Below are 7606 nucleotides of genomic sequence, written 5' to 3'. Positions count from 1 at the left end.
CTGTAGAGTGTAAGCTCTCATGGACAGTGAGGTCCTCTATCTCTCCTGTACAGTGTAAGCTCTTATGATCAGCAGAGTCCTCTCATGTAGAGTGTGAGCTCTTATGATCAGCAGGGTCCTCTCTCTCCTGTAGAGTATAAGATCTTATGGTCAGCAGGGTCCTCTGTCTCCTGTAGAGTGTGAGCTCTTATGATCAGCAGGGTCCTCTCTCTCCTGTACAGTGTAAGCACTTATAGTCAGCAGGGTCCACCCTTTCTCCTGTAGAGTGTAAGCTCTTATGGTCAGCGGGGTCCTCTCTTTCTCCTGTAGAGTGTAAGCTCTTATGGTCAGCGGGGTCCTTTCTCTCCTGTAGAGTGTAAGCTCTTATGGTCAGCGGGGTCCTATCTCTCCTGTAGAGTTTAAGCTCTTATGGTCAACGGGGTCCTCTCTGCTGTTGAGTGTCAGCTCTTATGGTCAGCAGGGTCCTCTCTCTCTTATAGAGTGTTAGCTCTTATGGTCAGCAGGGTCCTCTCTCTTTCCTGTAGAGTGTAAGCTCTTATTGTCGGAAGGGTCCTCTCTCTCCTGTAGAGTGTAAGCTCTTATGGTCAGCAGGGTCCTCTCTCTCTTATAGAGTGTTAGCTCTTATGGTCAGCAGGGTCCTCTCTCTTTCCTGTAGAGTGTAAGCTCTTGTCGGAAGGGTCCTCTCTCTCCTGTAGAGTGTAAGCTCTTATGGTCAGCAGGGTCCTCTCTCTTTCCAGTAGAGTGTAAGTGTAGCGCCCCGAGGGTTCGGTTGCTACAGGGGTATTGCACCTCAACCAGAGGTGTGATATTCCACTCCCAGGTAAGGATGGAGTGTGGACCAGGGCTCAGTTAGCTACATACACACACTCACCCCATTTCCGGGGGACAGCTCGACGGTGCTCCCATTTATGCAGGCACAACTGACCATATCCTGGCTGGAGTGGGGAGGGGGGAGAGAACCCAGTGATGTAGGAGCAGTAGGGGACGGTTTCTGGAGCACAGGAAAAAGCTCATTGGGTGCAGGTCACCTGAGCTCAGACACAGAGAAGCAGATAAAAGATGGGAGCCATCTTTAGTAAGTGTTCAGAGAGGGAGAGAGAGCTGACAGGGAGCTGTGGCTCAGCCTGAGCTCAGCTCCACGAGGCAGGCCTGGAGAGAAGGCCGGGGCCAGAGATGAGAAGAGGAGAAGGAGAAGAAAGGAAAGAGGAGAGACAGAGGAGTAGAAAGGCTCCAGAAACAAGAAGGCAGAAGGGACCCTAAGAGAGCAGAACGGACAGCAACCGTTGCAAGCCCGCGTTATATCGGGTGAAGGGTCAGGCCGTGGAAGGGTACCGGATTCCCAAGTTGGTCGAGGTAAATCATCCCTCAGCCAAGAGCCGGAGGTCGTGATCATTTATTGGTGCGACCCCTTGCTACACCCGTTAGGAAGGCACCACATAGGGTCAGGGAAACTGGCGCCAAGTTTTACCAGAGAAGGCCCGAGGCAGCCGGACAGAAGCGTGGTCACTGGTGGGGCACGAGAGGCCAGAGAAAGGATAGAAGGGGGTCCTGTGCCACACTCCTGAGTTGCCTGGGGGTTGACCGAGCCCCTCACCTGGTGGACGCAGCACGGTTTGGGCAGTCATTGCTGACAGAAGTGACTTGGATATCAACTGTGAGTAAAAGGCCTGAACTGCACCATTGGACTCTGTGTGATTTATGCTGCGCCTGCACCATCACCCCCAGCATCCCCCTACATTGCCCTGAGGCTACACTCTTCCCGTGGGGAGTAATCCTATCCCTGTGCTGCACACCAACACCAGCCTCAGCGGTCTGCCTTGCAGCGGCGGTCATACCTGACAGCAATCCATGGGTGGCGTAGTCGGACATTCCAAAAACACTGATAAATAGACTGCCGCCATTTGGTCTGACCACCCTGAGCCACAGGATCGGGTTGCCACTACTAGCCCCATCAGCACCATACACCAGAAGGCCCGGTTCCAGGTACCCCACGGCCCAGGGGGTGAGTCATAAGCTCTTATTGTCAGCAGGGTCCTCTCTCTCCTGTTGAGTGTAAGCTCGTATGATCAGCGGGGTCCTCTCTCTCCTGTAGAGTGTCACCTCTTATGGTCAACAGGGTCCTCTCTCTCCTGTAGAGTGTAAGCTCTTATGGTCAAAAGGGTCCTCTCTCTCCTGTAGAGTTTAAGCTCTTATAGTCAGCAGGGTCCACCCTTTCTCCTGTAGAGTATAAGCTCTTATGGTCAGTGGGGTCCTCTCTTTCTCCTGTAGAGTGTAAGCTCTTATGGTCAGCGGGGTCCTTTCTCTCCTGTAGAGTGTAAGCTCTTATGGTCAGCGGGGTCCTATCTCTCCTGTAGAGTTTAAGCTCTTATGGTCAACGGGGTCCTCTCTGCTGTTGAGTGTCAGCTCTTATGGTCAGCAGGGTCCTCTCTCTCTTATAGAGTGTTAGCTCTTATGGTCAGCAGGGTCCTCTCTCTTTCCTGTAGAGTGTAAGCTCTTATTGTCGGAAGGGTCCTCTCTCTCCTGTAGAGTGTAAGCTCTTATGGTCAGCAGGGTCCTCTCTCTTTCCAGTAGAGTGTAAGTGTAGCGCCCCGAGGGTTCGGTTGCTACAGGGGTATTGCACCTCAACCAGAGGTGTGATATTCCACTCCCAGGTAAGGATGGAGTGTGGACCAGGGCTCAGTTAGCTACATACACACACTCACCCCATTTCCGGGGGACAGCTCGACGGTGCTCCCATTTATGCAGGCACAACTGACCATATCCCTGGCTGGAGTGGGGAGGGGGGAGAGAACCCAGTGATGTAGGAGCAGTAGGGGACGGTTTCTGGAGCACAGGAAAAAGCTCATTGGGTGCAGGTCACCTGAGCTCAGACACAGAGAAGCAGATAAAAGATGGGAGCCATCTTTAGTAAGTGTTCAGAGAGGGAGAGAGAGCTGACAGGGAGCTGTGGCTCAGCCTGAGCTCAGCTCCACGAGGCAGGCCTGGAGAGAAGGCCGGGGCCAGAGATGAGAAGAGGAGAAGGAGAAGAAAGGAAAGAGGAGAGACAGAGGAGTAGAAAGGCTCCAGAAACAAGAAGGCAGAAGGGACCCTAAGAGAGCAGAACGGACAGCAACCGTTGCAAGCCCGTGTTATATCGGGTGAAGGGTCAGGCCGTGGAAGGGTACCGGATTCCCAAGTTGGTCGAGGTAAATCATCCCTCAGCCAAGAGCCGGAGGTCGTGATCATTTATTGGTGCGACCCCTTGCTACACCCATTAGGAAGGCACCACATAGGGTCAGGGAAACTGGCGCCAAGTTTTACCAGAGAAGGCCCGAGGCAGCCGGACAGAAGCGTGGTCACTGGTGGGGCACGAGAGGCCAGAGAAAGGATAGAAGGGGGTCCTGTGCCACACTCCTGAGTTGCCTGGGGGTTGACCGAGCCCCTCACCTGGTGGACGCAGCACGGTTTGGGCAGTCATTGCTGACAGAAGTGACTTGGATATCAACTGTGAATAAAAGGCCTGAACTGCACCATTGGACTCTGTGTGATTTATGCTGCGCCTGCACCATCACCCCCAGCATCCCCCTACATTGCCCTGAGGCTACACTCTTCCCGTGGGGAGTAATCCTATCCCTGTGCTGCACACCAACACCAGCCTCAGCGGTCTGCCTTGCAGCGGCGGTCATACCTGACAGCAATCCATGGGTGGCGTAGTCGGACATTCCAAAAACACTGATAAATAGACTGCCGCCATTTGGTCTGACCACCCTGAGCCACAGGATCGGGTTGCCACTACTAGCCCCATCAGCACCATACACCAGAAGGCCCGGTTCCAGGTACCCCACGGCCCAGGGGGTGAGTCATAAGCTCTTATTGTCAGCAGGGTCCTCTCTCTCCTGTTGAGTGTAAGCTCGTATGATCAGCGGGGTCCTCTCTCTCCTGTAGAGTGTCACCTCTTATGGTCAACAGGGTCCTCTCTCTCCTGTAGAGTGTAAGCTCTTATGGTCAAAAGGGTCCTCTCTCTCCTGTAGAGTTTAAGCTCTTATAGTCAGCAGGGTCCACCCTTTCTCCTGTAGAGTATAAGCTCTTATGGTCAGTGGGGTCCTCTCTTTCTCCTGTAGAGTGTAAGCTCTTATGGTCAGCGGGGTCCTTTCTCTCCTGTAGAGTGTAAGCTCTTATGGTCAGCGGGGTCCTATCTCTCCTGTAGAGTTTAAGCTCTTATGGTCAACGGGGTCCTCTCTGCTGTTGAGTGTCAGCTCTTATGGTCAGCAGGGTCCTCTCTCTCTTATAGAGTGTTAGCTCTTATGGTCAGCAGGGTCCTCTCTCTTTCCTGTAGAGTGTAAGCTCTTATTGTCGGAAGGGTCCTCTCTCTCCTGTAGAGTGTAAGCTCTTATGGTCAGCAGGGTCCTCTCTCTTTCCAGTAGAGTGTAAGTGTAGCGCCCCGAGGGTTCGGTTGCTACAGGGGTATTGCACCTCAACCAGAGGTGTGATATTCCACTCCCAGGTAAGGATGGAGTGTGGACCAGGGCTCAGTTAGCTACATACACACACTCACCCCATTTCCGGGGGACAGCTCGACGGTGCTCCCATTTATGCAGGCACAACTGACCATATCCCTGGCTGGAGTGGGGAGGGGGGAGAGAACCCAGTGATGTAGGAGCAGTAGGGGACGGTTTCTGGAGCACAGGAAAAAGCTCATTGGGTGCAGGTCACCTGAGCTCAGACACAGAGAAGCAGATAAAAGATGGGAGCCATCTTTAGTAAGTGTTCAGAGAGGGAGAGAGAGCTGACAGGGAGCTGTGGCTCAGCCTGAACTCAGCTCCACGAGGCAGGCCTGGAGAGAAGGCCGGGGCCAGAGATGAGAAGAGGAGAAGGAGAAGAAAGGAAAGAGGAGAGACAGAGGAGTAGAAAGGCTCCAGAAACAAGAAGGCAGAAGGGACCCTAAGAGAGCAGAACGGACAGCAACCGTTGCAAGCCCGTGTTATATCGGGTGAAGGGTCAGGCCGTGGAAGGGTACCGGATTCCCAAGTTGGTCGAGGTAAATCATCCCTCAGCCAAGAGCCGGAGGTCGTGATCATTTATTGGTGCGACCCCTTGCTACACCCATTAGGAAGGCACCACATAGGGTCAGGGAAACTGGCGCCAAGTTTTACCAGAGAAGGCCCGAGGCAGCCGGACAGAAGCGTGGTCACTGGTGGGGCACGAGAGGCCAGAGAAAGGATAGAAGGGGGTCCTGTGCCACACTCCTGAGTTGCCTGGGGGTTGACCGAGCCCCTCACCTGGTGGACGCAGCACGGTTTGGGCAGTCATTGCTGACAGAAGTGACTTGGATATCAACTGTGAATAAAAGGCCTGAACTGCACCATTGGACTCTGTGTGATTTATGCTGCGCCTGCACCATCACCCCCAGCATCCCCCTACATTGCCCTGAGGCTACACTCTTCCCGTGGGGAGTAATCCTATCCCTGTGCTGCACACCAACACCAGCCTCAGCGGTCTGCCTTGCAGCGGCGGTCATACCTGACAGCAATCCATGGGTGGCGTAGTCGGACATTCCAAAAACACTGATAAATAGACTGCCGCCATTTGGTCTGACCACCCTGAGCCACGGGATCGGGTTGCCACTACTAGCCCCATCAGCACCATACACCAGAAGGCCCGGTTCCAGGTACCCCACGGCCCAGGGGGTGAGTCATAAGCTCTTATTGTCAGCAGGGTCCTCTCTCTCCTGTTGAGTGTAAGCTCGTATGATCAGCGGGGTCCTCTCTCTCCTGTAGAGTGTCACCTCTTATGGTCAACAGGGTCCTCTCTCTCCTGTAGAGTGTAAGCTCTTATGGTCAAAAGGGTCCTCTCTCTCCTGTAGAGTTTAAGCTCTTATGGTCAGCAGGGTCCTCTCTCTCCTGTAGAGTGTAAGCTCTAATGGTCAACGGGGTCCTCACTCTCCTGTAGAGTGTAAGCTGCTTTGGTCAGCGGGGTCCTCTCTCCTGTAGAGTGTAAGCTCTTATGCTCAGCAGGGTCCTCTCCTGTAGAGTTTAAGATCGTATGGTCAGCGGGGTCCTAGCTCTCTTGTAGAGTGTAAGCTCTTATGGTCAGCAAGGTCTTCTCTCTCCTGTAGATTGTAAGCTTGTATGGTCAACGGGGTCCTCTCCTGTAGAGTGTAAGCTCTAATGGTCAATGGGGTCCTCTCTCTCCTGTAGAGTGTAAGCTCTAATGGTCAACGGGGTCCTCTCTCTCCTGTAGAGTGTAAGCTTTTATGGTCAGCAGGGTCCTCTCTCTCCTGTACAGTGTAAGCTTTTATGGTCAGCAGTGTCCTCTCTCTCCTGTAGAGTGTAAGCTCTTATGATCAGCGGGGTCTTCTCTCTCCTGTACAGTGTAAGCTCTTATGATCAGTGGAGTCCTCTCTCTTCTATAGAGTGTAAGCTCTTATGGTCAGCAGGGTTCTCTCTCTCCTGTAGAGTGTTAGCTCTTATGGTCAGTGGGGTCCTCTCTCCTGTAGAGTGTAGGCTCTTATCGTCAGCGGGGTCCTTTCTCTCCTGTAGACTGTAAGCTTTTATGGTCAGCAGGGTCCTCTCTCTCTCTCCTGTAGAGTGTAAGCTCTTATGGTCAGCAGGGTTCTCTCTCTCCTGTAGAGTGTAAGCTCTTATGATCAGTGGAGTCCTCTCTCTCATGTAGAGTGAGAGCTCTTATGATCAGCGGGGTCCTCTCTCTCCTGTACAGTGTAAGCTCTTATGATCAGCGGGGTTCTCTCTCTCCTGTACAGTGTAAGCTCTTACTGTCAGCGGGGTCCTCCCTTTCTCTTGTAGAGTGTAAGCTCTTATGGTCAGCGGGGTCCTCTCTCTCCTGTAGAGTGTAAGCTCTTATGGTCAGCGGGGTCCTCTCTCTCCTGTAGAGTGTAAGCTCTTATGGTCAGCGGGATCCTATCTCTCCTGTAGAGTTTAAGCTCTTATGGTCAACGGGGTACTCTCTCTCCTGTAGAGTGTCAGCTCTTATGGTCAGCGGGGTCCTCTCTCTTTCCTTTGGAGTATAAGCTCTTATTGTCAGCAGGGTCCTCTCTCTCCTGTAGAGTGTAAGCTCTTATGGTCAGCGGAGTCCTCTCTCTCTTATAGAGTGTAAGCTCTTATGGTCAGCAGGGTCCTCTGTCTTTCCTTTGGAGTGTAAGCTCTTATTGTCAGCAGGGTCCTCTCTCCCCTATGTGTATTTTTCCAACAATTACAAGCTTTCGAGTATTGAAATTTGCACAAATTTATTTGCCATGAATTACATTTTTAGGGATAATTATTTGAATTTGAATTTCAAAAAATTCACTCATCTCTAGATATTAGGCAAAAGTTTACAGTTTCCTCCAAACCAGAGGCACACTTTTTTATATTATGGGGCAAATTTTATTCTTCAACAACCTTACAGATCTTGTTGACTGCATCACAGGAATTTTATTTTTTAGGTCAAGTTCCCTTTTTTACCCGTTTATATAAGGAGAATGGAAATATTAGGGAAATACTTGAGATGCCAAACTGAATAGTTCAGAGTTATTAATCCAATGCGGAGCATGCTCGTGGGTGTAGGTGGCCTTTAAGCTGTCATTACCAAGTTCAAATCCCTAAATTACAGTTGTTATTGACTTCTATAT

The sequence above is a fragment of the Phyllobates terribilis genome, unplaced genomic scaffold (assembly GCF_046119375.1).
Source record: "Phyllobates terribilis strain yellow unplaced genomic scaffold, ASM4611937v1 Scaffold_7__3_contigs__length_470593459, whole genome shotgun sequence".
Classification (NCBI taxonomy): Eukaryota; Metazoa; Chordata; class Amphibia; order Anura; family Dendrobatidae; genus Phyllobates; species Phyllobates terribilis.
The sequence above is the reverse complement of the archived record's forward strand: the minus strand, read 5'-3'. Positions refer to the sequence as shown.